This window comes from Pseudopodoces humilis, chromosome 20 (assembly GCF_049639895.1).
Source record: "Pseudopodoces humilis isolate 2021_Gansu_Grassland_sample_001 chromosome 20, ASM4963989v1, whole genome shotgun sequence".
Taxonomy (NCBI): Eukaryota; Metazoa; Chordata; class Aves; order Passeriformes; family Paridae; genus Pseudopodoces; species Pseudopodoces humilis.
Window position 1 is genome coordinate 11321568 of NC_142219.1, and position 22002 is coordinate 11343569.

General features: G+C 47.4%; 1 protein-coding gene across 6 annotated transcripts in view; it reads left to right on the plus strand.

Annotated features, from left to right (window-relative positions):
- The first annotated feature begins 5630 nt into the window (after nucleotides 1-5630).
- The window catches only part of GGT1 (gamma-glutamyltransferase 1), a 29629-nt gene continuing 13257 nt past the window's right edge, over nucleotides 5631-22002 (plus strand). Inside the window, exon 1 of one of the 6 annotated variants that reach the window (XM_088064932.1) lies at nucleotides 5631-5875. The gene's annotated coding sequence lies outside the window, so the exon portion shown is untranslated. Of the gene's footprint in view, nucleotides 5965-6086; nucleotides 6223-7485; nucleotides 7608-13817; nucleotides 13955-20502; nucleotides 20612-22002 lie in introns of those variants that run through there. The other 5 variants (XM_088064937.1, XM_088064933.1, XM_088064935.1 and 2 more) reach the window with 5 other exon arrangements.

Here is a 22002-nt window from a genome sequence, read left to right on the forward strand (position 1 = left end):
TCCCTGTGGATATTTTAGCACCTCTCAGAAGGATGTTAACTTGTTTCTAAACTGAATGCGGGGTACATGGTGCTGCCAACTGCATCTAGCTGGGTGCAGCATGACTGAGTCAATTTTACCAAAAATTGCTCCTAACATGAGAAATGGGAAAAATGGAAAGCAGAGATCCTTTCGCTATTCACTCAAATCCTGTGCTATAAGCACATCCCCTTGTTATCACCCAAGTGCCCAGGAATGGGAATGCTCACAGGTCCTGGTCTTTCAGGCAAGTGAGGAGAGCTCAGATCAGTGCCAGAACAGAACAACAACTGTCCTGGATCACACCCCAGGCCTCTTTCCCCTGGGATCCTCAATTAGCAATGGTTAATAGAGGATGTCCAGCAAGAAGGATAACAGGGGGATGTGGGTCAGTGTGTTGCTGAGTACTCTCCTTACCATCAGCCATCAGTTACCATCAGTTCAGGAATTTCCTGAGATGTGGATCTCTGCATTTAATAGTCTTTTCAGATTTTTCCTAAACCCTTTTTCGAGCCTGAGAAAATTTTGTGTATCCACAGCAACTTAAGGCACTGTTCAGCTGTGTGAAGAAATATTTACTTAGTTCTGAATCTGTCACTCACTGTTTTCATTTGATGCTTTTGTAGCTTAAATATTGGAAGAGGCAGCAGGCAGTCATTCCTCATTAATTTCCTCCAAGTGACTCTCAGATAAACCTCTGCTGTGCCCTCTCTCAGGTTTCCGCTGCCTAAATTGAAGTATTGCACTTGTACAGAAACCATTTCAGCCCTTAATTCACCCTTAACTACGTCCCTGCCTCTCCTCTAGCCCTGCCGTAGCCGCTGCTGCACTGGGACAGCAGCCATGGGGCTGCAGCTGCACCCTGGAGCTACCTGGGAGCACACTGGCTTTGTGATTTTGCTCTGGCTGCCAGCTCTCACTTGGATTGTTTTGATTGTGTTTGAGCCTTGAGCTGATGCTTTCACTGAACACTCCTGCCTTGCTCTTGCTACCACTTGGCCCCCGTGACTCAGTTTCCCATTAATAAGCTGGGGAGGGGATAATCCTTGCTCACCCCATTTATGAATTCACACTGGCAGTCATGGGCAGGGATTTCCAAGGCCTCATTTCCATGTTGCCCATCCCTGCAGGGTCTGTGGCCTGTGCAGCGCTGGGCTGCGAGTTTGGGCTCCTGTCTATGGCTGGGGAAGGTTGTGGCTCCTCCCTGCCACTGCCTGGAGTGTTCAGTGCCTTGTGCCCCAGCCTGTTTGTGCAGTGCCCGGTGCCACAGCTCTCCCTGCGGAGCTGGAGCCTTTTCCCTCGGCACAGCCGCGCTGTGACCGCAATTCCAATGGCCCCTGCCCGCAAGGGAGCCTGCCCGCTCACGGGGCTGCTCTCATTTGTATGCTGGTCAAGCTGGCTTCCAATGACAATCCCAGTTATGTTTGCCTTGTGTATGATGAAGGTTACGTTTCTGACTGATTTTGCCGGGCTGGAAATGTAATTGATTAATTTAGTGCTTAAGAAGGGAAAGAGGATTAAGGCGGAGGTGAGGCTGTGCTGCCAGACATTGCATTGACTGCCTCACACTTTCACAGCTTCAGCTTTTGTTTGCCTGCAAACCAGCTTGTCTGAGCTCCCAAGTTGTTATTTCTCGTGGCTCTGAGCTTGTTGGCAGATCCCTCAAAGCCAGGGGAAGGGAGCTGTAGCTCTGGAGAGATACATGCAGAGAGCTAGTGCAGGCTCCAGATTTAATTCCATTGTATCTAGGGGCAAATGCACTTGCTGTTTGGCCATGAGCTGTTCATGTGGGAGCTCCATATCCCAGATAGCTGTAAGCTCTTGACTGAACAAAGCAGCAGACCTGCAGAAGGTCCATCTGTCCATGACAGTGCAGTTTTGGGGAAGAAGTCTGCTTAATGACAAGCATTAGGGGGATTTCTTCCTTGAAACTGCAGAGTACATGGAGATGGGGAGATACAAGATGAACACAGCATCAGCTGGGCTGTGGTCTTGGGGACTTCTGCACCATCAGTGCTGGTGGAAGCAGCTGCATGCAGGCAGTCACTGCTGGGACTCTGCATTTGATGGAGAAATGGTAGCAATAGCCCATGGAACATTCATTAGGTCTTAAACCTTTTGCTTCTTGCAGCTGAGGCTCTCTTTGCAGCCCATGAGACCTTTGGTGGTTCTCTGGGTCTGAGGCAGTGGTGGGTTTTCAAAAGGACAGAGTTCTGCTACGTAATTATGGGCACTGGCCTGCTCCTTATTGGACTAATTAATCAAGTTCTTGCAGTGCCCGTAAAAGCAGATTTGCTGGGCTGTATAGAGAATATTAACAACCTGTGATCTTGTGGTCACAGTGAAATTGGACAGCACCGCTGTGAGCACAGGGAAGGTCACCAGTCTGCTCCAGTGACGCATGGCATTACCTTGACTTCTTAGCACAGGGGAATTCTGAGCTTCTGCTGCTCTCACAGTGAGTCAATTAGGGAACTGAGATGCATGGAGGATTTCTGTTACCTCCTTTCTGGGAGCATGCTGCACTAATTTCATTTAGATTAATTTTATCTTGATTAAATTAAGGTGGGCTGTGAAGAGGCTGAGGTTTGGACTCGTAGCCTTGTGCTGAACTGCTGCAGTGGCTGTAGTCCCTGGCAGAAAGGCAGGAAGCTCTGGAAGCACCACCAGAGATGTTCCTCACTGCTCTGGGAGTGGCCAGACTCTCCTGTCCCAGTCGGGAAGGGAATCCCACACCTGCATTGTGGGGTATCTCTTCCAGCCTTGTTGGGGCTTGCAGAGGGAGGTGGTGGGAAGCTCTGGCTCTTCTCACATTCTGCCCCAGGCTCACACTTCTCTCTTTCCTTCCACCTTTTGCAGCTCTCCGCTGCCACCTGGACCTATGTGTGATTTCCAAACACCTTTTCTGTCCTTCCCAGCCCTCTGCTTTCCCCTGGCAGACACACAAGACCCTCGGGAAGCCCTCCAGAGGAAGGAAGGGGAGAGCAGCAGGAGATCCTCCTTTTTAACACCTTGTGCTTCTCATCAGCCTGTAAAGGGGAGCAGTAGAGTTAAAAAAATAGCAGAGCAATGCAGTTAATGAAGCAAATGCTGGCAAGTGACACTTCCAGGGGCAGCCTGTGGTCCCAAGGTGCTTTTCTGTTCAGCCACCTGCCTGTTTGGAGCACAGAGGTGGCTCTTGCCTGTGGATGCTTTCACAAGGTTGATGGGACATGTAGGGGAAGGCCCTGGGACCTCTCCAGGCATTACCATACATTAGATCATTTAAGAAGCTGATCTAAGACAGGAGAAACATTGGAGGAAAGCCTTGCAAGGACTTAAAATGTACCTTGCCATGGGGCTCTTGCATTTCCAGCTTTTAAGAGGCAGAAATATCTGATCTTATAATACATCCCTCTGGAATCCTTTTTTATTTTTGGTGTGTGTGTATCATAAAAATATTTCTGAAGAGCTTTTAGAAAACCTGGCTTAGAAGTTCCCCAGTTGAAAGCTCTGGGCTGGAATTATGGTTTCATAAAAGAATTAAACCGTCTTAAGCCCGTGCAGGAGAGGCTGAAGGCAGCACCTGGTGCTGCTAAGCTTGTTTTGGAATTTGAAACCACTAAATGCACAGATTATGCTGACTCTAAGCATCTTAGCAAGCAGTTCTAAACCACTGAGAGCAACCACAGGCCCTGGAGGGAGTGTATGGACCAGGCACTGGAGGCCAGGCTGTGCCGTGTGACCGGAGCAGACACAGTGCATGGAAGTGTTGCTCTCCATCACTGGAAGCGAGTCCAGCCAGCACATGACACATTAGATGTCCTTCTGATGAGGAGGATGGCCTCCCTGACTAAGAGTTTCATGTTCTCCAGAGATGTCAGCACTTCTTAAAATGTATTTACAGTTCATGGGAGGCCTGGAAAAGTGACCAACTGTTTTTATTTCTTTTCAGTTTGACTATTTTTTCTCCATTTATATCCAAAGATAAAAAGACATCTCTTGTCTAAAAAACCCCAAATGTTTGAGAAGTACAAGAAGCAGAACTTGGAGTGGGAATTGAAGCATAAAAGCTTTTTTGAGCATTTTCTTCTCTTCCAGAGCCAGGTTGTTACACACCAGTGACCCAGCATTTCGATTTAGATGGCTGATCAGAAGCAGGTCTCCAAGTCTGTCAGTGAGAGCCCAAGTGTGGAAGGAGCTTATCTGGCTGTTCTGTACTTCTCAGCCGCTGCAGTGGAGCTGTCCCCAGGGTGTAGCATGAGTCTCTTTCCAGGTTTTGCCCAGGCCACTCCAGCCTTTAAAAGATAAGAGCCACTGAGCAAAGCTGACCTACTGCCCTGTTTACACCATGGATGAATTTGGATTTTACAGTGCAGGCATCTGAATTATGTTTTGTGTCCCACCTACAACACCCCGAGGAATTCCCCCTGTGGGGTTTGACCCAGGTGATCCCTAACCCCACTGCAGTCTGCAGGGCAGTGCCATGAGCAGACAGACAGGAAAGGGTAGTGCTGCTGGAAAAGCAAACAGGCTTTTCCTTGGAGACTTGTCTGTGTCATTAATACCTGGCATCACCGAGCTGCTCAGCACAAAAGCTCTTTTGGGCTTTGCCAGGCTCAGGTTTGGTTTGGATAGCACCCATGTGTGCCACTTGTGCCCTGTGCTCAGAGCTTGCTGCTCGCCTCAGTGCCCGGAGCCGTTCCAGGCGGGCTGTCAGAGCCTGTGATCTTCAGCAGATGCATTAACTGTGCTAACCTTTGAAGTAAAGTGAATTTCTAATGTCAGAACAGCAGAGGCCAACATACAAACTTCCACCTTCCCATCCTTATTTTTTTGTCACCATGGAAAGTGCTTTGGCTATTTCTGTGCTTACCACAGCAGTTTTGTGTGGCTTAGCCCATGTTTGCCTCATTGCGTCAGTCCACACAGTTCATTGGTGAGGAATTTCATCCACACCTTAAAGAAATTGAGGAAGATGAGGATGGGAAGGCTCTGGAGTGCAGGTCTTGCCTCGGTGATTGCAGGCAGCAGTGCTGAAAAGAAAGAAAATCAGGAGGAAGAATGAGCTGCTTTAGAGGAGCTGCCTTGTGACAAATGCTTTAAGAGCAGTGACTAAGTGCTTCCCTCCTCTGTGCCATCATCCCACAGGGCAGAGGAAAGGTGCTGGGGTGGACTCCCCAGAACTGGCCTGAACCCAGGGGGATTTGGTACCTGACCCTCGCTGTCTCTCTCCAAACTCCAGGTATCAGGTGCCATTTATTGTCCCGGGGCTGATGACCAAGGTGCAGCCTCACAGTGAAGCAGGGTAGACCCTCCCAGGGAGGATTTCTGCCCTCTTTTTGACGCTGTTTGAGCCAAATATAGGGCTGCTCTGTGAACCAGGTATATTCACTGAAGCTGAGCATGGTGAGGAGTAGCAGATCCAGGAGGCAGGGGCATGGATGCCACAGCCCTTGCCGGGCTATCCGGCTTCCCTGCAGCACAGGCGGCGCTTTGGCTGGACAGGACGGGATGTGAGGGGGTGCAGCAGGGCAGGGCAGGGCAGGGCAGGGCAGGGCAGCGGGGGCACCCCACGGAGGGCATTGCCCCGTAGGATGATGCTGCTGGCAGCGCATTCCCCATGGCAGCAGCCCCCCTTGGGCGAGCGGCAGCCCCGGGTGCGGCCCGCCCAGCCCGGGCTCCCCTGGCAGCGCCTCCCGTCTGTGCCATCTAGTGCCCAGCACAAGAACGGGGACTGACCCAGCCTCTCACCCACAGGGGAACAGCCCGGCTGCTCTGGAGAACACGCTCTCCTCTCCCTGGGCCAGGCAGGGATGTGCTGGGAGGACCCCTGAGATGCCGAACCGCCCGCATGGAAAATCCCACTTAGCTCCAGGTAGGACCGCAGCGCGCAGGTGTGACTGGGATGGAGGGAGTGACTCTGCTCGGAGGCTCCAGGTGACATGAGGCTGCCAGAGGCTCCAGGTAGGGACAGGAAGGATTGAAGCTTTTGGGAATCCTGCCTCTGCTTTTCAGGCATTGTGTTCCTGCGCCGTGCTCTAACGCTGCACACGTGTTTTAAGGGATGAAAATAACAACCTCTGACTGGAATTCTCCTATTTGGACAGATTTCAATGCAATTCCAAGAGAGCTGCAGTTAGCTGTACTTGAGTGAACACCCTAGGCTGAAAACACCTTCTTTTTCAGTGTGTTGGGCATAATCTTTGTTATATCATTTCGTAGGTAAGTTCTTTGTACTAAGTTGTTATTTTATTCAAAAGTTTCCATAGCTGTAGCTTGATTTGCCAGCTTTGATTCTTAACTCTGCCTCTGTCCTCTTTATCCTTTTCAAAGGAATACTTTTCCTCTTTACAGACCCAGTTTCGTTTATAGGCTTTAAATAAGAGCCAATGAATCAGGAGCTAATAAATTCTTGCTTCCTTCTTGCTGCATTTTCCCCCCAAATCTTTGTGAGAGATTTAATGGTGGTGTAAGGAGCTTCTAACTCAAACCCATCAATATATATCTATCCTTCATGTTGGCGTATCACAGCCAGGCATTACATATTTCCCTATATTGAATTTCATTAGCTATTATTTGCTCTGTTTCACAGATGTTTTCAAGTTTTGCACAGCTGAAATTTTCCTGATGTCTTTTGCTAGCACCATATGTTGTCTTTACTATTTCATTCCTGGGCCACAAGGAAATATACTGAATGTTTCTGGCATCTGTAGGACACCCCACTCAGTTTTTCCCACATGAAGTTTTGATCATCTATTCCCCTCTTTTAACTTGTATTGGATTAAAAATGATCACCTGATATCTGCTTCCCAGGACATCCTGTTAGTGACCTTAGGGAATGGGTAGTAAAACTATTCAAGGAGCAGATGAGCATATCCTTGTTCTTGGGATCATATCCAGTATCTGTGAGCTCTGCTCCTCTTTGTTTGTGAACTCTGTGGGTTTGCCTCTCCAGGATATATTGCACAGGCACATCGTACTGTTTCTGAAATGTAAATTTTCCTACTGTTTTTTTTATTCCCTTGGTACTTAAGTAAGGCTGATTGCTTAGGAAGCCTTGGTGGCCTTTTCAAACACAAAAAGGTAGCAGTGCCCCTTAGCATCTGGTAGGTCACTGGCTGTAGTGAAAGCCTGGTGGTTTTGGAGCCGGCATGCTTCGAGCTCTCCTGGGTCTGCTATTGATCTTGGCATGTTCCTGCTTTTGAAGGGACTGATCTTTGAAACTAGGCTCCAGGAAATCATTTAAGGATGTGTTTGCATCCTGCTGAGCACTGAAACTGTGAGGATTTCAGTGGGAAGGAAACTCATCTTGAAAGAGACACAGTCTTTATCTGCTTTCCCTAATTAGCACTCCATCTTCCTGGAGGTGATATTCTCCACAGCATCCCCTTGGCAGCAGGAAGCCAGTGCTGGGGTTAAGTACCCACTTACCCAAAGCTTACCTGGTGCTGAGCCCTGAGAGCTCTGTTTCTGAGGTGCCTGAGCTCAGGGCAGGTGCTTGCTGTGCTGTCCACACAGCTGTTTGCACACCTGTGGTGGCCCTTCTGCCAAGACCATGTGTTGCAGAGGCACAGTTGGTTCTCCAGCAGGCTCCCAGCTCCTCACAGGTCTGTAAGCTCTTTTACTGCTGTCTCTCAGTTCTTTGGAACTCAGTTTCTAGGGCTTCACACCTTCCCCTGTGTAATTCACTCCTAGGTCTGTTGTGTGCCACAGTCAGGCTTTAAAGTGTTTGGGTACCAGCAAGAGTCCATTCTGTGGTTTGTTCCCAGAATTGCTTAGTTAGCAGGGAAGTCCAAAATCTCTGTTTTGCATTAAAGGAAATGGAGGCTTAGACAGCTAATGTGATTTATTGCAATTATTTAGCACCAGAAACAGAAAATCCCCTTTCACTCCCCACACCTCAGTAACACCAATGCCACACGTATCCCTTCCCCAGCCCCTGCAGCAGAGTCAGGGTGGGTGCCCAGCTGTAACTGGGGAGGTTTGGAGCAGGGTGCCCCCTCCCCTGTGCTGAGGAGATGCTTGGCCTTACCTACATCAGCTTCTCTCGTGGCATGACAGGGGCCAGTGCTTGGGCAGGGCTCAGCTGAGCCCAGCACAGGAAGGGGTTGTGTGACAGCTGTATCCCCAAACCTCCATCCCAGCTTTAATTACACTGCCACTGCTGCCTGGCTGTAATTAGCAGTTGAGAAAATCTGAGTGTGATTTTAATAAGCTGAGAGTAATGCAATTTGTCTTTTCTGTAAGAGATGCTTTGCAAATAAAAGCTGTCATTAAAAAGCACATGCACAGGGCAAACAGCGGCTGTGCCGTGGGTGTGTGACTGCTCGGTCTGGCACAGGGGTCACCCTTTGGGGCAGTCTTCATCCCAGGAGAATGTAAAAACTGCAGCATTGTAAAACTGCAGGATTTGATTCAATTGTGGCTTTTACAAAAGGCTTTTCCCTGTCTTCACACATCCCCTTTGATATACTGTTGGTTTTTGATAAGAATAAGTCTCCTGGGTGTGATCCTCCCCACTGCTTTTCATTCCTGTCACTATTGTGTTTCTGTGTCCTCACCCATGAGCCCAAATTAGCTCGAGGCTGGTGGGATCTCTGTGGCAGAGGCCAGCAAGGCAGCCAGGGTGGCATGGGGAGAGTCAGGAAGCCTTTTCAAGAGTAGCCAGCATTTCTGGTAGCCTCAGATAATGAACAGTCAGGCCAGGCTCTGGACTCTGCCTCTCTTTCCTGCTCCTTCCTGCTCTATTAAAAAAAAAAAAAAATCCATATCTATAAAAGGATAATCTCTTTTATCTAGTCTTCTGTCTCTGCACAATTCTGTCCTGCCCTGCTGGAGTTCAAGGTTCATTTCTGGCTGGAGGAGCTCTCACAGGGGAGCAGCCCTGTTGAACCCCAAGGTCTGTTTCCTCCAAACCCCCATGGCACATCAGGCTGACCTCAGCACAAATTGTTCCTTTTCCTCAATGCTATGGGACAACTGTGAGGGGACAAGGTGGGAGACAGAGGCCCAGCAGCTGTCAGAAAATGGTTCTACGCACAGCATCAGAGGGCCAGAGCTGTTGGCTGACGTGGGGAGAGTAGGAACATTGCTCCAGCCTGTGGGAAGCCCTTTTGCCTCTATCTGCAGGGGAAGGTGAGAACCTTTCCCAGGGAAGGCCACTCTACCCCCCTGCAAAAGTCCAGTTGTGCCTGATGGCAATGGTTGCTGTGGCTCTCAAAATTTAGGAGGTGTCTGTGTTTGTAGTACCCTTCCTCTCTCCTGTGGGACACACCCTGATCTTTGGGAGTGCATTGCCTGTGCCATGCCATGCATTGCCATTTCTCCCTGGGAAGGTCTGGGGGTCAAGTGGCTCAGGTCGATAGAGGGGGGTTTAAGCAGCTTTGTGCTGTGCCATGCAGGTGTGACTGGCCCACTCTGCCAGGTAATCACAGCCCTGGCACGTTGGGCAAACAATCCAAGCCTTCCCCAGAGATCAGGTGGAAACATGGCAGAGCCATCTGTGGTTCCCATGGCAGTGGGAACAGGAGCAGGTGTGGGCTCAGCAGATGGGAGGGCACCAGCTCCTGCCCCATCCCGGCCAGGAGAGGCTGTGATGTACAGGCTGAGCAGCCCCTGTGTGTGCTATGGAGGGGGAGAGCTGCAGGGGTTGAGCTCCTGTGCAGGGCTGGTCACTGTGCAGGGCTGTGTGTCCGGCCCCTGCAGCTTGTGTGCTCCTCCCAAAGCCAAGTGTGTTCTCCCAGAGCCGTGCTGCTCCAGCCTCTGCTCCAGCCCAGCTGGCCCCCTCACACTTTCCAACACAGGTTCCAAGTGCTTTGAGGCAGAGGTTTGTGATTCTGATCTCTCATAAGGAAATGGCCATTTCTGGTGCCCTTTGCAGCACCTAAACAAACAAGCCCTGAAGGAGACTGGGACTCTTTCCTCTGATCTGTTCTCCTGGTAGCATGTGGCATCTGTCAGGACAGGAGACTGGGTGGTGTCTGAGCAGCTATTCTTTCCTCAGTCCTGTGGTATGCTCTGCCCAGAGAAGGAGATGCTGCAAGCTCCAAACCTGCCGGATTTCTGCATGCAGAGGCCAGTCAAGACAGGCTCCTGTCTCTGGAGTTTTCTTTTGTAGGAACTTTGTGACTGCCCTTCTGGACAGCACAGAGTCACCCAGGGATTTCAGTGTACAGCCTTGGGCTGCTGGAAACTGAACATGCTCAGCTGCTTGCTGTGATGGGCTGTGAGAGGAGCCTGTCCCATTGTACAGCAGTGCCCATCCCACACGTGGCCTAGAGCTTGTGGTGTGCACCAAGGCTGAACCTGTGCTGTGTGTTTCTCTCCTAAGGTCAAAACTGATGGGTTGCAAATGGCCACACAGACACGAACTGTGTTGCCCAAACCTTAGCTTGACTAAATGTGAGCCTGAAGCACTAAGGCAGTATTGGATCTGCAGTGAGTGACTTCTTTAGAAAGAAGAATTCATTTATTTCCTGAAGCTGTTGTTCTGGGGAGCAAACCCAGAGAGTATGAAGTGCTGAGAACCACTGCAATGAAAGAGTTGTACATCCAGATTGTCATTTAGGGCGTGAGGAGTCTTGCATGGTGTGCACCTTTCCTGTGTAGTGCTATTTGTATGGCTGCTGAGCACCCTCCTCACCTGCCCGACAGCTGGGAAAGGGGTCCCTGTGTAAAGGTCCATGAAACTCTTGCTTCTGGGTGTTCATCCCTGAGATAGGTTTGCCCTCTGAACCTAGCAGTAGTGTAGCCAGAATGTGCACAGCCCCTGCCCACTCAGTGCAAATTAGAGCTTCATCCACAGCCTGCTCAGGGACTCTGGGATTTCTTCCCTCACAGCACCTAACAGCCATCAGTGGCTCTTTGCTGGGTTGATTCCCACCACTCTGGGAGCTGTGGCCCTGCAGTGCTGGCAGAAGGCAGCCCCAGGGCTGGGTAAGCAGCTTGATAAGCAGGGATAACAGATTTGGGGATGGCTGCAATGCTGCTGTGCCCCGTCCCTCTCTGAGAGGCTGCTGCCCTGACCCTGCCATGTGGTCCCATCTTGCCATACTAAGGTAACCCAGGACAGATTCTGCCTTACCAGGACGTGCTGAATTTTATGCTGAGAGATTTCATTTGTTGCTCTGAGACCAGTAGAGCTGATCCTTCAACAGAAACTGCTGAGAAAGGAACAAGAAGTTGTGGGGCTTCCTGAGAAGCACAACTCTCACGAGGCAGAGTTTGGGTGGGCTGCACGCACAGATCTCCATGGGTCAGTGTTCATTCATGTCCAGGAATAACTTCTGAACCTCCCATCTCCAAGTCCCATTGATTCTTAAGCAGAATGGAAAGTGGACCTTGGCTCTTGCTGGGAAAGTCTGTGCTCTGGTTTTAGGGCCCTCTTGCTTAGGTTAGACTTTAATAGTGATTAGTTACCCAACAACTTTCTGTAATAATCTGCAAGTTTTCTATTAAGTGCCAAACACTTTTAACTTCCTCCCAGCTCCTCTTCTGCAGTCTAATCTGCTGTCTTTTTTCACAAGGAGATGGAGGGTGCTACCTTCACGTTTTATTAATTTCCTGTTACAGTGGAGGAGACACCAAAGCCGTGAGGAACACTGAACACAACATCCCATGGAGCTCTAGGCACAGTGCAGTGATCAGTGTCAGCCTCTGCACTTGGCACTTCCAGCTGCCTCTGGATTTCAGGCATGTGACAGGGAAGAAAGGTGATGTCTAGGAACATGGATAAGGAATCTGAAAGGAAGATTCCTTATTCCAGCCCAGGCACTGACCTGCTCTGAAGCCCTGTCTCTCAAGTGGGGATATGAATACTTTTATCATGTAGGCCTACAAGGCTCCCTGGCCCTGGTAGTAGCTTTAAAATGCTGTTAAGTAGTGAATTTTTTTTGTGGTGATGATGACAAGAATCCAGCAGTCTGGACAGGTTATGGAGTTTGGAGATCCTCCTGTAGATGCAGAAAGTACTGGAGGCTCATATTTGGTAGGCAGCTTCACACAGTCTCCCCTGTGTGAAGCTGTGTGTCTGTCTCTTACCCTGAGTAGGAGTGGAGAAATAGGGGAAGGTACCTGTTATGACTCTGTTCTTCCTCTTTGTGCTTACAATTTGGTTAGAGTTTACTCTGTCACCCACCCAGCGTGTTTGGGTTGTCTCCAAACAATCCTATAAAAAACATGTTGCACCATGAACAAGTGGGGAGCTTTCCTTAGGATGGATAGGGTCTGCTGTAGTTGTACTGAAAAATACCTGTTGGGTGCAGATTCTTGTTTGGATAACAGAAGAACTCAATGTTAATTGTTTCTGTTTCATTCCCAATAGCTCCAAAACCACCACCACCCCCCAAAACAAAAGAGCAAGAGGGAATAGTTTATTGAGATTCTGTAATTTGCAGGAGAGTGCAAATATAGTAGAGCAAATCTTACATCTGTAAGAGAGAGATAGTTTGTCCTGTATCTGAAAAAGTCCCTTAGGCAGCATTCCTGGCAGTTAAAAGGGGTTCTCAGTTGTGTATCTGCTCTCCTTGACAGTATCAAAGCAGACCCATTCCTCAGGGTAAGCGACACTCAGACTGTGATGTGCACAGGAATGCTCCTTACAGTGCACAGGGATAGCTCCTTTACTTGAGATGTCACTGTGTTGTGTGGACAGGGAACATCTCTGGCTGAAAAAATAACCTGTGAAGGGCTAAAGGCACTGTTGTTCTCCAGTTCACTATGCATTGCACAAGCAGTCCTTCTTGCAAGAGTCATTCACACATCTCCCTTCCCCACCCAAATCTGAGAATTACCCATGGAGGTTCCTATCAGTATAAGGTTTTGGTTCTCAGAGCTGGTGGTATTTGTTTGGCTGCTGTTGCATGATCCTGTGGATCTTGGTGCAGTTCCTGGTAGAGGACAGTAATTCTGTTTGTGAAAGCCTGGACTGGCTCCTGCCTTTCCCAATTGCCTCATCTGAGAGCACACAGAAACCTTTTATTAGACCTGGACTCTCAGTTTATACAGCAATCACAGAGGTACCCAACTGATTGTTCATAACCTTTGAATTAGGCAAACCTTGTCCTAACGCCTGATGTGGCTTTTCATGGTCAAACAAACCCTTCAATGAACAATCAACAAAACTGAAATGAAGGAAGTCAAAAATTAATTCTTTTCCCTTTGGACAGCAGTGGTACATCCTTGAGAGATTTCCTCTCCATTCACAGGGTTCAAGATTTCCTCTGATGGAGAAGGGCAGGATGTGCCTCTCAAGAGCTTCCCAGACCAGTGTCCTAGACACCACCATTTATGGGACGAACATTTCTTCTGCTCTACATAGCTCTCAGCCCCTAAAGCCATGGAGCTGGGCAGTGTTCCCACATCAGCCAACTGGAAGAGTGCAGGAATGGGATTTTCTCTGTCAGGATGGGTATGGGGTCACCAGTGCTCTAGTGCAGAGAGTGTCCTCCCTGTCAGGACTTGTGCCAGGGGAAACCAGCAACTTGGCAGAGAATTGTTTGATGCATGAAGAAAAGAAACAACTCTGCCAGTACAAGATTCACTCCTGGGACTACCTAACATTAAAGTATTGTCTCCATCCTACTCTGATCTTTGCTTGTTCCCCACCCTCTACGCTGTTCCCTTTACCGTGAGAAAGTACGGCACGGAAAGTGCTGGACCACTCTGTTCTCATCTTGCCCTGTGAGCCAGCAATTCTTCAGGGACAGGGAGGGGGAAGGGTGGCATGCCTTCACTGGTCAAAGATAGGGCTTCATTACATCACCCTCCCCTTCTGACCACTCCCATATATGAAGCCTTGCTCCCACTCAGCTCTGTGTGACCGGTCTTGTTTTTGGAGTCCCTCGTTCTGGGAACTCTTGAGGAATAAGGGGCAAGAGCACAAGGCAGAAGTGCCTTCTTTTGGTGTCACTGGCTGAAGGTGACTGCATCCAGGGAGAACAGAGCTTTTAAAGTAGTGAGTAAACAGCGTGATTTTATCTTACCATCTCAATATTTGGTTGGATTGGGGTGTGAAATAGAGGAGTTGTTTCTTTCCCTTTACTGTGTACCTTTCCAGCTCATTAATCCTATTTTATTAAAGGGTACCTTTGTTTCACAAGCCTTGAGGCTCAGGTTTGAAGAGGAAGTGTTTCTCTCTTGCAAGGATTGACAGGACTTGATCTACCGGGTTGCCTTTGGATTGCCTCCATTAGCAAAGGCAGCAGGGTCTCTGTCCAGGCAGCCTGAACTGCTGCTGAGCCGCCCTTTAGGGGAGCTGCTGTGGCTTGGTAGGGTCAGCAGCACACAGACTGATGGCTTCAAGGATTGGGGTTTCTGACAGGCTGAGATCAGGGCAAGGAGCTGGAATCCAGTGAGCTGGGATCTCAATCCCATCACTGGGGAAGGCATTTCACCCCTGCAGGGCCCATCCAACCCTTTGAAGGTACCATCTACCACCCAAACTGATGCTGGTCTCTGCTACTTTTTGGGTTGTAAAGGTCTAGGGAAAGGCTGGTGCAGGTTCATTGCCTGAGTGTCAATTTGACCCTGGTTTTGCAGAAAGTATAAGTGACAGGAATTGCTTATAAGAGAAGTGCTGTTTTGGCAAGCTGACACAGCAAAGGCTCCCAAAACAACCAGAGAGTTCAGAGCTACACAAACATGGGAAGGCAGATTTCATGGGGTCCTAAAGATGAGAAATTCTTACTTCAGTCAATGTCCCTCTGGCAGGTGGTGCTCATCAGAGGAATCAAGAGGAATCAGAGTCTAAGAAGTAGGCTGAAATCCATAGATCTTGGGTACCTCTTCTTTCCATGTCATTTTGTGCTTCCAGGTGGTAACCTGGAAAATGTAAGCCCTGTTGGTGTGGGAGGTCAAGCACTGGCAGGTTTCTTACCTGGTACCTAGGGGAAAGGCCAGGAGGCAGGTGCAAACCAGAAAAGCTGCAGGGACAATGGGATGATGCTGAGGGTGTGATCCAGAAGCAGGGTGGAAGGGCAGTGCTGTGGGAGAGAACAGAGCTCTTGATGCAGAGCAGGCAGAGCACAGGTCAGGGGATCATTCATGTATGTGGAAACTGGCCTGTGAAGGAGAAGGAAATATTCTGAAATAAATCAAGCAGTCCACATTTCATTCTTTAAAAAAAAAATAAATATCTGCTGCAAAAAACTATCTAGGGCAACTGTATCAGTATGAAAATGAGCAGATTCTGCCCAGGAAAATTAATATTTAGACACATGAAGGAACAGAACTGGGAGACTCTGTGCTCACTAGCAGAACAAAAAGAATTGCACTCTCCTATGTGTGCTTAGAAAACAAAGACCTGCTCCTGCTCTTGGCTGAATCCCCCCTAACATGTCAGAGCTGGGCTCTCCAGGGCTTTTTCTCTCAAGGTCCCAGTCCTGGGCTCTGTTTCCTGATCCAGGTGTCCACAGCAAACACGATTAAGATCAGGAGGAGCAAAGCCATTCAAACCAGCTCTATGGTCATTAAGGTATTCACCTATCTGTAGAGTCTTGGTTTAGTAAAAACAGGTGAATTTAAGCACATAGCTACAAATTTTTTTCAGTTGGAAACACCTCTTTTCCAACTTCAGCTGAAGTCTGTGAAACCTCTTCGGTGAATGCAGTCTTGAGTTTATCTATTGTAACTAGAATCCATGGTTTTTGGTGACTTCACCCATGCATCCAGATGCTCTACAGTCTATAAAATACAGTTATCTGCTGTGGCAAGTATAACATTACATAAACCTTACATAAAAATTACATAAACCCTTCTGCAGAGCACCAAGAAAGTCCAAACTTCATCTGTGATCTGAGAGCTTCAATCTGTATATGCAGGTCCAAGTGCAGCAGTCAGGCGGGGCTGGGGAAAACCTCTAGCCTTGAGAGGGAGGGTATCATTCATTTTTGCCCTTCAGTTTCCCCTTTTCCTGTTCTTTCTCCTTTTTTATCCTCCTATCTTTATTCATTCATTTATTTTGTCCTACTTCATTCCCACTTTCTCTGGTTTTCCCTTCACCAGTTTAGGTTTTCTTCTTTCCCCGTGTCCTCTGCCTCCTTTTACTGGGGCATGGTGAGGTTGAGGGGAGGCTGTGTGGGACTGTGCTGCTGGAGGAAAGGCACTTCTGGCAGCTGCAAGAACAGTCCCTTTGGTGGCCTGGTAGAAAGGCTTTGCAAAGATTAAAGGGCTTTATAAAGCTGGTAGATAGATGGTACAGATTGATGGAGGTTTTGGAAACTGCAGAGCTTGACATAAAATTAACGAGTAAGATTGAGTTGAGATAGCAGAGAGATAAAATTGAGGAAAAATGATAAAAGAAGGCAGAACTTGGACAGAGGATAGCCACTCTTCTCTGGAAGGGAGGAGCAAAAGGGTTTCTTCTGCAACAGCAAACAACAACCTCCAAGCACCGAGGAGATGCGGTAGTTCACACAGCTCTGTCACAGCAATGCTGCTGCAGCTGCCTCTGGGGTTAGAAGGATATTGTTTACTGGTTAACCAATGTGGCTGGGAAGAAAGGGTTAATTAACCTCCCTGTTTACCAGTTATCTTCCACTTGCTTACCTTTGTCCCAGGGAAAAGTGTGTACCTGTGGGTGATTACGGGAAAACAGATCCATAAAATGAAAGCATCTGGGGTTAGTGGGTGGCTCCATTTCAGCAGGTGAGTTACGGTGAAAGCAACTCTCACTGCAGGGGAAGGAGGTGCTTTGGCTGTGGACAAACAGCCGCTTGTTTGTTTTCAGCTCTCTAAGGCAACTTTTGTGCCCTGCTCTGAGTCAACTCAACCTCTTGCACACTAGGCATCTTTTCCATTCTCAAAGTACCTTTTCTCTAAGAGTCTCCCTTGGTGACTTCTCCAGCAGTGATCTCTTTTTTACATCACTGTTTTTTAGGTCATGCTTAGCCTAAATTAGAATTGTCTGTTACCCATACAGCCGGTACTTAGCTTCCACTGGTTGTCTTCATCATGGAAGAGTAGAGCACAGGGTCAAAAAGGGAACTATTATTTAGTAGGAAGAAGCCTCACATGATTAATTCCAGCTCTGTGTTAGTGGGCACTTGAGATGCTATTTTTGATGCTCATGTTCAGGTAATAAAATAAAATAATAAAAAAATAAATAATAATAAATAAAATTAATAAATAATAAATAAAACAAAAAATAGTGGATTGCAACACTGCTGTGTTAGAGGGGAAAGACTTCCTCATGGGAGAAACAGCTAACCTGCAACAAGAGGTAAACCTAAGCTACAAAATCTTGTAACAGCATCTATTCCAATAATGTATCAGGATGTTAAAACATTGGGAAATGGGGACCTTGGGTTGCTTGTTCTGCCATAAAAAGGAGGAGTCTGAACAGTAGATGTGGTCTGTGCTCTGTGAGTCATTGCTGGGGCTGCTTCATGAAACTCCTACAGGAAAAATCAACGAGGGTGGGGGGAAGAAACAAAAAGAAAAACTCCCCAGAAGTGCCTCAGGTTGCCTGATGCTTTTCAGTATCTGCAAGTTCCATGACAAGAGCTATGAAGGCATTGATTCATGTGCTGAAAGATGCACTCCTGTGTTGCTCAAGTTTCTATGTAATAGCACATGCTCATTTTGGGGGAGTGTTAAAGACCATGCCATGAACATCACAGATGGAGGGAGGTGGCGAGTCCTTCATGAGATTTTATTTTTTCTTTATCTGTAATGGGCTGAGAAGAGTAAGTCAGCAATGCACCTGCATTAAACATGGCATTACTGCTTGAGGTGTGGCTTTTCAGCTTGAAACATGTAAGACTGAGTTATAACAGGGCTCTCTATTATATTAGTGCCTTGACGGAGATACTTGATAGTTGCCAAATATATTTATACATAAATATATATATATTTGTATATATGTATATATATATATATATATACCAAATATATATTATACAGCTGAAATAAGTTAGCTGTGCATAGCACAACCTGTACACATCAGTGTTAAACCCTTTGGAACTGCAGGCACTGACTTCAGGTTTCATTAATTTGACACCACCTTCAACTCTCCTTGTGCATAGGTGAAAGAGTAACTTACTGAGGAGCATCCAACTTGTTCCAGCTCTGTGTTGGTAAGAACATGGCACTGCATTATCCTTGAAGGACAGAATTGCTTAGTTTTGTTGGCTCACTGATATAAACCCTGCCTTTCAGCAGTGGGGTGAAATACTGCAGTGGGATAAATATGATTTAGAACTGGGCTTTCTTACAGCCTTTCCATGTCACCTTGCACCCTCTGAAAAAAATGTGACAGGGAGACTCTCTTCTGACCCTGACCTAGACCCACTTCAGGGATGTAGCAACTTTACAACCATGAAAATATTAAGAATAAAACCTGGTCCCGTCACACCTACAGGGTCAGTAAATTAAGAAAAGGCTTCTGCTCAGTAGACTTCATCTTAAATTCCCCTGTTAATATTAAAGGTGTGACAGGCTGAAAGTGCAGGTTGATTTGTTTGGGGCAGAGACCGGATACCTTTCTATACTGTCTGCTTTTTCAGAGGATAGCTGTGTGCTCCTGTCACAATCTTTTCTGTGGAGCATCGTGAGTCTCACATCAATTAATGTGAGGGGTGTGTGTTAACAGCTGAATGTGGCCTGGATTCTGAATGTGTAGTTCAGACTGGCTGGTAGGAAAAACAACAGATACATCAAATGCAGAGTATTTTCTGTGCCAGTATGTACTTCCCAGAAAGTTTCCACTTTTTGCTCAAGACCTGTTGGACAATAGCAATATAGCTGGAGGAGCCTGTGCTCTTCATACAGTGTCTTGAAAGGGGTATTTGAAAGCCATCTTTGAAAGATGGGCACAGGCTACATTCCTTCCAAATATCTCAGGACTGAAATGCTCATGTTTTATAGTACTGATTTTTCCATATGTGAAGGTTAAACAGAGCTCCATTGGTGTCTCTCTCACAGACTCCATTTTGTGGCTATTATAGGAAAGAAGATGTATTTTTAGGCAGAGAAAATACCACCCTAAAGCTTTTAATCTTGGAAGTAGCCCAGAATTTGTTAATGAGTCAGTGTAGTACAGCTACTGCAGCAAGTGGAGATCTGGAGTGTCAAAGGTTGGAGTGGGGGGCAGAGGGACTGGGCTGGTTTGGGGTTGAAGCATTAACCTCTTGACTGATGCCAGAGTCCAGAGACAGTGCTGACTAACGGTGCTGACTGGCATCCAGGCAGACTTTGCTTCATCCTGTGTTTGCAGAGTGCCTTCTGCAAGGCACTCTTAAGTCAGGCTTAAGATGTGTGGGCTTGGATCTGCACTGTGCCCAAGCTTAAGGCAAGCTGTGATTTGTTTGTGTTACATTCTGGATGGGCATTCAGCATTTCTGGGTGGGCACTGAGCTCATGTTCACAGGAGGGTCTGGGATTTCTGGCAAACCAAGGACAGGAACAGTGGCCTAAGCTTTAGTAGCTGAGTCCATAGAGTCCAAGGACAGTTTGTACAGCTCCTTACCTTAGTCTGGGTTCTGCTGGGTTTTGTGCTGCACTTCAACAGCAGGTGAGCTGCAACCTTGGAGCTGCAACTGTGCTGCCTGACTTGGCACAAGCAGACGTGGAGGATGATTGCTTAAAATCCTCAGTGAGGTTTAATGATGGAGGACAGGTTTCTTCATCCCCTCCATCCTGCCTGCCAGAGGTTCTGCCAGGCCAGGCAGAACAGGCATTACATCTTCTCATTGTAGCTGGGGTGTTAATGTGATGTGAACCTGGTGCCAGTTTAAGGTGGTGAGGGCAGGTGTGGGAGCTGCTCAGGTGCCCTGGCACTGCCAGCAGCTGCCCATGCTTGGCAGGTAGGTTATTCCCACCAAGTGTCGTCACAGCTGATTCTGGCAGGGTCTGGGTTTAAGCTGAGGAGACAGACACAAAATCCAGTCCATCTGTGAGCACAAGGGTTTAGGCAAGAGTGGTGTGAGGGTACCTGACCATGTGGAGACACCATGTATTTAGAATCACAGAACAATTGAGGTTGGAAAAGACCTTTAAGATCACTGAGTCCAACCATTAACCTAGCACTAAACAGTGTCCCCAAGTGCCATATCTATGTGTCCTTTAGATGCCTCCAGAGGTGGTTACTCCACAGCTTTCTGGAGCAGCCAGACCACCATTCCAATAAAGAAATTTTTCCTAAAATCCACTCAACCTTCCCTGGTGCAATTTGAGTCCATTGTATTTGTTCAGTCGCTAATCAGAACTTCAGAGCTAGCAATGAGGTGAGTAAAAAATATTTGTACCATGTAGTAACCAAATCCAGGAACACAGAATGATTCTGCTGTTGATAAACAACCTTGTGGATCCTAAAATATGTGTTTTAAGAGGTGTGAGTTCTTGACTCTTCACCTAGTCAATAATTACTTCTGCATTCCTCTGGTACTGTGAATTCAAGCGTAATGAGTCTCAATGGGCTCACCTCTGTGAGCAGAGCTGTACAAATACCAAATACAAGTTTTGGAGAGCTTTTAAGGGCAGGTACATGGTTACTGCTACAAGGATGTTTTTCCCCTAGAAAAGAGTTCACTTCCTGAAAAAGGACACTCAGAGGAGGTCAGTACACACAGGTCTGTGCAAAAGGACAGGACCAACTTGAAAATACTCTGAAGAGGTAAGGGGGAAACAGGAATTACCTTCATTGAGCCATTCCCCTCAACCTGAAAGTGCTGTGAGGGATTTCTTATTCAACAGAATGTGTGAAAATGTGACTTTTTTAGTAAGCAGATGAAAGCTTGCCAAAAGAGAATGATAGGATCTGACTAACCAGTCTGAATGAGTTCAAGTCTAATAAACAACTGCTAGTTTGATGGCAAAAGAGCACCTGAAAACATCTTTTGCAACAGTTGGGAGAACTGAGCTATTTTGATGAAGCATTTTGACTTTAAAATGGGAGTGACCGTAACAATAATATTTTTAATGGGTTTATAAACTTGAATAACTTGTGGTTTCGAGATTAAGTTTGCCAGTTGTGGATTTCCAGGAGGTTCTCAACTAGGAAACACTGTGAAAACCATGTGAAGTGGGGAATTCTGTATTTATTCCACCTTTCTGCCTTTTTTTTTCACTTCATACTTTATGCTGAAGCATCTTAAAATAAAAAATGTTGGATTTGATGCTAAAATTTCTGCAGGGAGACATGAGGGATTTTTGAGGGAAAAGTTGCATCAAGAGGAAATTATTCTCTTTCTCAGTGAGCTCAGAGTTTGATCTACTTTGGGCAGAACACTACAGGCTTGAGAAAAGCCTGTGCCTGTGGAGGAGTCACAAACTGATCACAAGAGCTCTCCTTGAGCAGCACCTGAGTCCCTTCATTCACCCTTCATTCATTTAGCACTTGGTTCTTTCCAGTGTTGATTATCCCAGCAATAAGCAGGGACCACTGATCCCCACTGAGGCCTTTCTGCAAACTGATGTGTATCCACACGAGTCTGCAATGCTGGGATTAACCAAGAGGGGAGTGCTGGCCGCTGGACAGGAACCAGCACCGTGTGTGAGGAGGGCTTTTAACTGAGTTGAATGGAGTTGCTGTGTTTCTCCAGGGACTGCTTTGTCCTCCTGCTTCAGGTGGGAGCAGTCTGAATTTGGAAGCCTCTTTGGGCTTCTTCATGGCTGGGCTGAACCTCTGCTTTAGCTCCCTTATCATTGGTGGAGATGAAGACTGTGTAAGGCTCCAATTTAACTATCTCCTGATGGAACTTCAGTGTTTGTCACGTAACACGAAGGCATAGCCTGTGTCCTGTGACAAGAGTCCAAATGTCCAAACTATCCTTGCTTTTCTTGTGCTGCCTGGGAAAGTTAGGGTGGATATCTCAGAGCTAATGGCCTGGTAGTGGCTACTGGGCTGTGAGAGGGAGCACAGGGAACTCTCAGGAGCAGGCACTGAGACATGAAGCTGTTGCAAGATGGGTTTGAAGCAGAAGCCTGTTGGGTTAAAGTTTTAGGGGTTGTCAGTGGATGCTTCATTTACTATTTCATTTGGGAACAAAGCAGTGCCTGATCATG